A 10,689-nucleotide genomic window follows, 5' to 3' on the forward strand; every position below is an offset into this window, starting at 1 on the left:
TTCCTGATGAGAGTAGATCCCTACGGAATACGCTGTACTCGACTGAAAAACGATACTGCAACACAACATCAAACTTCAATATAACATACAACAGGACAATCTCATACTTTAATAAAATATTCTCCAGCACAACATCAAACTTCAATACTACAGGACAACGTCTTACTTCTTGGTGTTACAGCACTAACCGATACGTTGCACTACATTGCTTCGCAAGCTCCACTCCACGTTCCTGCACTTAACGCTAGGTTGCACTATTATTGCTACGGAAGCTTCTCTCCATCTTACTTCACTAAACGCTAGGTTGCACTATATTGCTACGTAAACTCAACTCCACGTTACCGCACAAATCGCTAAGTTGCACTATATTTACTCCTCCTTCTTAAGAAGCGTGTCACTGTCCACTCAACAACTGGCTAATACAACTCACTTTTCAGTCCAGGAAACAGGGTTTCCCACTTACGCTAATTACAGACAGACGTCGAGTTAACATTAACGGAAGCCTTACAAATGACTCATCCAAAACATCAGGATAAAAACATAAGTGAACCTATTTTCATGGTTTATTTGAAGGTTGAAAATAACTCTCTGTTAAATTAGGCGTTATCTCACGTCACAACAATGTCAGTCAAAGAATAACAGAAATGTTTAACAACAGGAGGTAAAAAACTAACTAACTAAAAGTTTGCAACTGAGCCCCAAATCTGAAGTGGGTTGCCACCAAGTCTTGAAAATATCGCCAAAGATTGCACAGATAGATAACCAGGGCGAGATGTTGCAGGCGTTGCTAAAGGGGGGACATATTCGGGATTGCAAATGGTTTGGGCTGAAACCAACCTAAGATATAGCCGAGGGTGGTGTTTTCTTCCCATGTTGTATTTGTGTGTTGTTTGAGCGTGTCGCTTGGGTGGCTCCAGCACCCATCTGGTTGTGGTACTAGTGGCGAGTGCATGTTGCTTAATATGTGCAAACCTCTGCCATCTAGACTGTTCGTTGGATTTCATACATTTTTATTTTGGTCATTGATATAAAATCGGTATATATTTTCGCCGTGTCATTCTGCAACATGGCTGTAACATTATCAGAGATTTGACAAACACAAATTATATTAAAAAGTTACCGCTTCAAGTCAAATACATATTACGATAATTTGAACAATTTCAAAATGAAACGATAAACAAACTTTGGAATGTTTGATGCATGAAATTTTCTTCAACATTTTCACGTATGTCGCCAATGTATATTTCTCCCTTGCACAACATATCGTCTTATTGTGTCAGCAGCTTCATTATATAATTCATATTTAGCTTGTGAGATTAACTTTGCTATATATCATGACGACGTATAGAAAAAAAAGAAAAATGATGATGTAAATATATATTATGTCATACATCAATGCAATAGTGGCTATAAGCTATTATAAATAAGTCATGAAAAGCACTGTATTCAAAGTTATTAATACAAACAATTGCAAAACATGAAAGTCTAAATAATGACGTTAACGTATTATACCTGTGACGCTCACTTGTGTTCGTGATGCTGCTCAATAAAAGTAAAGGGTCGAGCGTTAACTCATACTGAATGATCCTTGTAATTGTATTTGAATGCTATCCCTCAATTACTTTACAATAAAATGTTATTATCTCTATCATTATCTCCTGTATCCGTCCTTAAGGTGTATATGTGTATTCCATGCGTGGGGTGTATTTAAGGAATATGGCTTCATGTCACCATCATGTCTCAACTTACCCTAACAAAACCATGCACATATATCATTTTCCGACATGGTATTTCAAGGATTAATTTCAACGACAAAAAAATAGATAAAATGCTATCAAGTACTCAAAGAGCCCATGGTCGCGACAAAGCTATGCAAGAAGTGCCCTCTCAGCGGGGCACCTTGTCTGTGGCCACTGTTGTTAATAGGATCAGGTGCCATTTCAGCGTTCACCTGATGCTGGTGAAACATACCTGAGTAGACACAAGCCATTTATCATTGTAGAACTGAAGATATTTGAGAAAGACGACCACGTTACTCGGTGGTATTGTCTGCATCAATACCTGTATTTGTATACATCAGTGAGGAAGATGGATGCTCGTACAAATAGCACGTGTCTGCATGCAGCCCCGTTACAGTGCATTATAGCCCGTGAGGAATCCGGGAAGAACAGCTTCCATCGCCCCTGGTTTGCAATGAGTGAGTTGCGATTAACGTCGCTGTGGACAGTGTTTCAGTTAGATCACGGCGTGTCAGCTTCATGCGGGAGGAGAGCCCGAAGTGAAGCAGGTCTTACATGTTTACCACTTTAGAGAAAACAACGAGCACGGCATGGTGCCGACAAACCTAGAAACATAATCAGAGCGAACCGGTATTCGAACCCACGATCATTGTTTCTGGTACGTCTTATGGACGCAAATCTGCACAGCGAATCGCTGGGCCTTAGTTAGTGAGTTGAGTTGGGTTTAACGCCGCTTTTAACAGTATTCCAGTTTTATCACGGCGTGCCAGCTTAAGGTGGGAGGAAAGCAAGAAGTGATGCAGGTCTTGGACGTTTACCACTTCGGTGAAACCCACGAGCACGGGTATGGTGCTGACAAACCTAGAAACACAATCAGGGCGAAACGGGATTCGAACCCACCATCATAGGTTTCTGGCGTGCTCAACTCTGCACAGCGAATCGCGGCGCCTTAGACGACTGGGCCACCCGTGCCCCCTTAGACGACTCGGCATATCTCTCAGTGGAATTAGTCCTCTCAGGGTATTGGGTTTTGTATTTGCAGTTTGGATTTCAAATTAATTATAGTACTACTTATATGCTATTTACATAATTACCAAGGTACATTGAAAGGGTATAGGACAGGTGACCTAGCGATCATGGAAATCTTGAAGGCACACTGTCAATTTGTAATGCGTACCCATGCGTATCCATGTAACGAGTCCCGTTATAGTATATTCATTGGCGCTTGAATTGATGTTTGAGACGGAGTATTCTTTTCAGCCAGGTCTTTCTCTGAAAGTAGGAACCACACCAACACATTATGTTTCGGGACATCCATTATGTCCAGCCGCCCAATGAACAATTAATTTTAAACATATTCCGGTCCCTGCATAGATCGAGTGGATGAGTATTGTTTTACGCCGCTTTTAGCAATATTCCAGCGGGGGACACCAGAAATGGGCTTCACACATTGTACCCATGTGTGGGGAATCAAGCCCGGGTCTTCGGCGTGGCGAGCGAAGGCTTTAACCACTAGGCTACCCCACAGCCCACTGTCTATCGAGATAATGGAGGTCGACTCAATGACGATTCATTGTATTCAGTTTAAATCCTCTTCAGGTAATTCTAGGGACTATAAATACATCTCAAGTTCTTTTTAGTGCATTATATTTCAGTACACATTATTTTTATTATTTTTTAAATTATTTTTATGATGATAATGATTATTATTATTATTATTATTATTATTATTATTATTATTATTATTGCTGTACAGTTTTCTTATTCCTACTAATTCCTACTTCCACAAAACCAAGATAGATATATGGGTGACCTTAACTACAATCATGCACACCACAGGTGTTATTGGCAGGCGTCTTTGCGTTCCAACGATCAAATACTTGTTTAACTAGTTCAAAGTGCTATGCTGGATTTAGAGGTCTTGTTGAACTTTACAGATCGATTCTGGTCAGAACATTGTCTGTTCTCATGCCACTTTAACCTTTCTCACCCGACAGGACACGTGTTCTCAATGTAGAACAACCTCTCTGTGCTCACGGCCCATAAAACTACAATCCGTTGTCTGTCGAAATTCCCTTAAGACATTAATTATTTGGATTCCGTGAAGCGAGATGTATTTTGATTAGATTTAAAGATATGGCTGCCGAATGGACGAGCTTACCATACGACAAAAGGTACGGAATGTGACTTTACCAGCTGGTGACGGGGCATCAGTGACCAAGGTAAATAAACATGGCGCGGTTCGATTAGAACCCAGGAAACTCTACACCTCACTGTGTCTATCGGGTGACCGGACAGTAAAAGGATCTGCTCGTAAATTCTAAATGTGACTTTGTTATCTGAAATCATCAGACACCGACACCGACACCCGAGATATACCCCACGATGCCCATGAACGAGGGGTTTGTCCTATCACATGCTTTCTTACTGGTCAAACTGTCAAACTATGTGATCATTTTTTGACTTGGTTCAGTGGGTGGGTGGACGTTATGCCCCTGCCTCAGCTTCCTCGAAACGGCCTACCGACAAGCAACAACAGCCCACAAAGATATAGTCCTAGAATAGTTATGTACATTGTATTGGGTTACATAAAAAAATAGTTCTTATAAAGAAACCCTCGCTTGTTAATAAAAATAAATTCGACCAAAACCTTTCCATATTCAGAGGAAATCTCTGCCAAATGCAGAGTCGATTTTCGATTCCGATTTTCGATCCCTATAAAATAATGATGAAACAAAGCGTTCACGAAAACGAAAAAGAAAAAGAAACCATTTTCCTAAAGCTGAAATAGGAAGATTATTATTATTATTGTTGTTGTTGTTGTCGTCGTTGTCGTCATCATCATCATCATCATCATCATCATCATCATTAATATCATTATTATCATGTAAAGATTAAAATATAAAATGTAGCAAAGTGGGTTTGGCTGATCCTGGCACAGTCAGACTGGTTATTATTTTTATTATGATTTTGATCATGATTATGATTATATTATCAACCAATTCTTAAAATTTGAGTTAGGCTCTTGCATTATATACGGTTATGTGGTAAACGAATACAGGTCCATTCAAAATGCAGTCTTAACACATCTGGGGAATATGTTATAATCTGGCTTAGTAGATAATTCCACTCTGTTCTTAATTCTGCCGTTTCTACGACCCAGGTGAGCTACCTGGCATGTATCCCACTTTATTTCTGTACATGAATCAGTATGTTGGGTTGAGGCCGTGACCCCATGTGTCAGTGGGGACGTGTACAGTGACGTGAAGATATTGTTCCAGGTTGATGGCGGGGTGTGGTCACTCCATCATGTCCTTCATCTGACCACGCCCATTCATCACTGGCGGCTGGAACACGTCCAGGCAGACATGTAGGTAATTTTGTCCAAGAATAATTAGTCCAATTGTGAATAATTGTTGTTTTAACTGTGGCATCAAACGACGGAATGTCCATGCCTTATGGAGCAGCTGTAGATTTCAAGGACAAAAACTTTATGATACTCAGGAGTAATCTCCCCCAAAATCAGCGTCCATTGTGTACGATTCCGTCTATATCAGAATCACGTGTGTACGATTCCGTCTATATCAGAATCACGTGTGTACGATTCCGTCTATATCAGAATCACGTGTGTACGATTCCGTCTATATCAGAATCACGTGTGTACGATTCCGTCTCTATCAGAATCACGTGTGTACGATTCCGTCTCTATCAGAATCACGTGTGTACGATTCCGTCTATATCAGAATCACGTGTGTACGATTCCGTCTATATCAGAATCACGTGTGTACGATTCCGTCTCTATCAGAATCACGTGTGTACGATTCCGTCTCTATCAGAATCACGTGTGTACGATTCCGTCTATATCAGAATCACGTGTGTACGATTCCGTCTATATCAGAATCACGTGTGTACGATTCCGTCTCTATCAGAATCACGTGTGTACGATTCCGTCTCTATCAGAATCACGTGTGTACGATTCCGTCTCTATCAGAATCACGTGTGTACGATTCCGTCTCTATCAGAATCACGTGTGTACGATTCCGTCTCTATCAGAATCACGTGTGTACGATTCCGTCTCTATCAGAATCACGTGTGTACGATTCCGTCTCTATCAGAATCACGTGTGTACGATTCCGTCTATATCAGAATCACGTGTGTACGATTCCGTCTCTATCAGAATCACGTGTGTACGATTCCGTCTCTATCAGAATCACGTGTGTACGATTCCGTCTATATCAGAATCACGTGTGTACGATTCCGTCTCTATCAGAATCACGTGTGTACGATTCCGTCTCTATCAGAATCACGTGTGTACGATTCCGTCTATATCAGAATCACGTGTGTACGATTCCGTCTCTATCAGAATCACGTGTGTACGATTCCGTCTCTATGAGAATCATGAATCACTGTCAAACAGTAATAACACCAGGTGTTCGCGAAGAATGGTGTTCAGGCGCTCGACTTTATGTTAGTCAAGGCGCACCTTTCAAACCTTTGGCCTCAGGCACATGCATAAACGTGGCTCTTTGACTAAATATCTGTATTGTATATTTGTCTTTGAATATTCATGCACACGCGGCTTAAATGTGTGAGCGGTACGACTTGGTGTTCACTCTTATATTGATTGTATCATGATATCTACTCTAATGTGCCGAGAAAAGCGATGTCCTAGGCATAAAGTAGATCTAAGGCGGAAGCCTCCACAGGCAATACGTATAGTTCCCACACTTGGAAACCACCAATACACTATAATTCTTTCCAGACGTTTCCAACTTGTAAACTATAATAGCCACCGAACGTTACAATTTGCAAAGTATAATAATTTCTAAAAATAGAATCCGGGTTAGAATAGGTCTTCAGCAACCCATGCTTGCCGTAAAAGGCGACTATGCTTGTCGTAATTAAGAGGCGACTAACGGGATCGGGTGGTCACGCTCGCTGACTTGGTTGATGCATGTCATTAATTCCCAATTGCGTGGATCGATGCTCATGATGTAAATCACTGGATTGTCTGGTCCAGACTCGATTATTTACAGACCGCCGTCATATAGCTGGAATATTGCTGAGTGCGGCGTTAAACAACAAACGAACAACAAATTTAAAACTAGATTCCAAGAGTTTATATTGGAAACCAGTATATGTCGCCCAGTGCATCACTTCATCACAAAGAACATAACCGGCAGGGGAACGTGGAACATTGAGACACGAGATGGTTAACTGATCATCTGTACTTCTTGGTTACTGGAGGGACGTCTAGTGCACTGCTGGTTCTGTCTATAATCGCATCCTTGGTATGTCTCTGCGGTGAGCTGGCTGCCTTTGTATAAGACTGAACCCATAATACATCGATCATCCCGATCACGATCAGCTGCGATTTGCCCAAACCAGGCCAGGTTTAGTGGTTTCAGATAGCTGTCTCTCTTCGCCTTCATCCTATTCTTCCTCCGACAGATGAAGTACACCAGGAAAGCATCCAACATGCCCTGAACCTGTTAACTATAAATACCGAGCATTTCTCCCCCAAATAACTAATAAAGATGTCGAACGTTGAGAGGAGTGTTCTTTACATGCTGCACAGATGTTCTGAGTTGTTTCCTACTTTGATGCTCTCTCACCCCCCACCCCCATCTCAGGTGTTAAGTCCCACTAACAAACCCATCAAGCATAGCGAGGTAATTAGTCACTGCAACATCGGGCGTTGCGGGACCAGTAGGAAATGGTGGAAATATGTGGAAGTAGAGAAGAGGCGTGAGGTGTACTTGAACACGTTACAGCATTTGTTCATGTATGTGCATGTGAGTTTCTCGCCTGGGAAGGGCTGTGCTGCGTTGGGGGGCACAGTCTTCATGAGAATCTCAGCCTATAGGGATTCCGGGTAGAAACAGGTCAACTAACGGGATCGGGTGGTCAGGCTCAGTGACTTGGTTAACTGCAGTCATCATATCCCTACGTGGATTAATGCTTATGACGCCAATCACTAGATTGTCAGGTCCAGTTTTGATTATTGAAATGCTACTGTCATTTTGCTGGAATATTGGTGTGTGCGGATTTAGACAACAAACAAACAAACACAACAGTAGAATCTCAAAAGTTAAAGATTTGCTTTGTGAACTTGCAGCATTAATCTCGTTCATTTATAATTAAAGGTGCTGTATCAACACTATCGTCATCCTACGACCAATGCTAACGAACATGTAACATGACTTTGTTGCCAACTTTGATTGTCCTAAATATTAAGTTTCCAGAATAACAAGATCCAGACTGACGGTTCTTCTATGATGCACTGATTGTAAAATAGAAAGAGCTTCAAGATGATAATGTCACAGTCTGTTCTGGGAACCAATAAAAAAAACAACTGAAAGAGACACTCTTTCAATGACGTTTTCGAAAGATGCCAAAATGATGCCAGTCAGAGGTAAGGAGGGGGCAGGATGTATGTATTTGTTCCTCCGCTACTTCAGAACACCTTATTCCCCTATGACAGGAGCAGAACAAGTTCCTTTTGTTTTCACAAAACATTTTTTAAAACAAGAAAAACATTATATATTTCTGGATCTTATAAACGTATTTCCAAAAACGATTGAAGCACGTAAACTGCACAGTGACTTCCGTAAAGCTTAAAACACGTGCGACGGTCACAAAATTATGTGCTTGGGAAGTCTCTTGTCTTGGAGGGCAGGGTGGCCCAGTCGTCTAGGGCGCCGCAATTCACTGTGCAGAGATGCGTCCCTTGGGCAGGCCAGAAACCTATGATTGTGGGGTCGAATCTCGGTTCGCCCTGATTATGTTTCTAGGTTTGTCAGGTTCGTGGGTTTCACCGAAGTGGTAAACGTGTGACACCTGCATATCACTTCAGGCTTTCTTCCCACATTAAGCTGACACGCCGCGATATAACTGGAATGTTAAAAGCGGCGTTAACCCAACTCACACACTCTTGTCTTGGACCATTCTTGTTCATTATTATTTGGATAAACTCTCTCTCTCGCTGTCTCTCTTTCTATCGCCCTCTGTCTCTGCCTCTCTCTTTGTGTCGCTCTCTCTGTGTCGCTAGCTTTCTCTCAATTCCTCTCTGTATCGCTCTCTCTTGCTCTATCTCTTTCTTTTCTCTCACTCTCCTTCTCTTTCTGTATCACGTACAGGACCATATAGTGTTCATATCACGAGTCTTCCTTTCAAGGCTTCTACCCTTACACATCGTCACGCCGCTATGTGCCCGCACGCGTACAGTACATCAACAACTGCGCTCCCCGGTCTAAGATGTATGAGAATAGTTATAGTCAGACCGACTGAATAACAGAACATTAACCCCATTATGTCCTCCCAATATCTGTTTACGTGCAAATATACTCACGTTATCACCATGAGTTTACTGTCTATGCTTCTAAAACTACAGATCATCAAAGGTTATCAAGCTATAATATCCAAGTTACGAAACACGTATCACTGGTATAAAGTGCTGATTATTGCTGAATCGCCTCAGAAAATAAAGCCCCGCCCCCTGGGTTGTCACACAGTTCCAACCTCACCACCCAACACTGGCCGCCCGACATGCTACATGTACATACTGGCTATCGTCTACCTCGCTGTAGGCCGAGAGGTAGCCTTGCTCCAAGGCTCGACTGAAAGTCCATGGATGTGTCATAATTCTATCCTAGCCTTATAATATGCAAGACTAGATTAGCGGACAGACGCTTATTACACATGTTCTTATTATTTATACAATCTAGAAATTATGATTTAAACGAATGATTATTTCCCAAGAGACTTGTGTAAGCTTAGGCGAGGGGTCGCGTGTAGTGAATTACTGAAGACATTTACATAGCATAACCTACACGTGTCAGTTGCGGCATGGCTTGCCCTGGCTACCAGATACCTACTGCTTACACCGTTTCCTATATTTACAGATTCCTGACTTCCTGACATGAGTAGAGCCCAAGATTCTCAGACCTGTTTCTATAAACAATCAGATTGTTTACAATCCACGAATTACGTATGAATTACCCTAGGGTAAACATGGCCGACAGATCTGGGCTGGTGGTGTGAATTCTTCATACAGTGTACACTTACCGCAATGTCTTTAATGTCTTCGAGCTATTTTCATGCTGAGGTGGCAGATTTGAGTGATATCCTGTAATAACATGTTCTATCGTTTCTGGGGGGTCGAGTCACCGTCCGCCGCATTTCGCTGCGCAGAGTTGCGTCCCTTAGCCGTGCCAGGATCGTGGGTTTGAATCCAAAATGACCAAAATCTGACAGATTTTACGACGTAATCCTCTGATGAAGCGCATCCTACAGTCAGTGAGTGAGTATGGTTTTACGCCGCTTTTAGAAAGATTCCAGCAATATCACGGCGGGGGACACCACAAATGGGCTTCAAACATTATACCTATGTCGGGAATCGAACCCGGGTCTTCGGCGTGACGAGCGAACGCTTTAACCACTAGGCTACCCGACCGCCCCTACAAGTATGGGGTGTTGGATACAGTGGAAACTCCTCATGGGAGCTACAGTAGTGAGTCTGTATCTATTACGCCTCGTTGGGATCCGTCTTAGAAGTGGCCACCAGCACTTCATTGCTCACACAGTTGTTAAATTAGGTCAGTGGTCCAGCTTGGCGACTTGTTAGTTACGTTTCAGCAAACTCCGATAGCGTGGGACGTTGATGCCAATGTCAACTACTAGCTGTATAGTTGTCTGATCCAGACTCCATTACGTGCAAGCCGTCGTAGAGCTTGTATATCGCTGACTGCGGTGGAAAACAACATACAACAACATCTGTATGTGTCACTGTTGTCGCAGCGTTAACAGCCTGTAGACAGCCCTGGCACGTGACGTGTTTACTCCAAACAGTAAGGGAATAATAATGTTCAGTGATATAACAAGTAGATAGCTTTTTGCGAACACCTGGTGTCATCACTGATTTTAAGTAATCCATTTATACATTTTTCAT

Source organism: Haliotis rufescens, unplaced genomic scaffold (genome assembly GCF_023055435.1).
Source record: "Haliotis rufescens isolate VD_foot unplaced genomic scaffold, xgHalRufe1.0.p SCAF_6, whole genome shotgun sequence".
Lineage (NCBI taxonomy): Eukaryota > Metazoa > Mollusca > Gastropoda > Lepetellida > Haliotidae > Haliotis > Haliotis rufescens.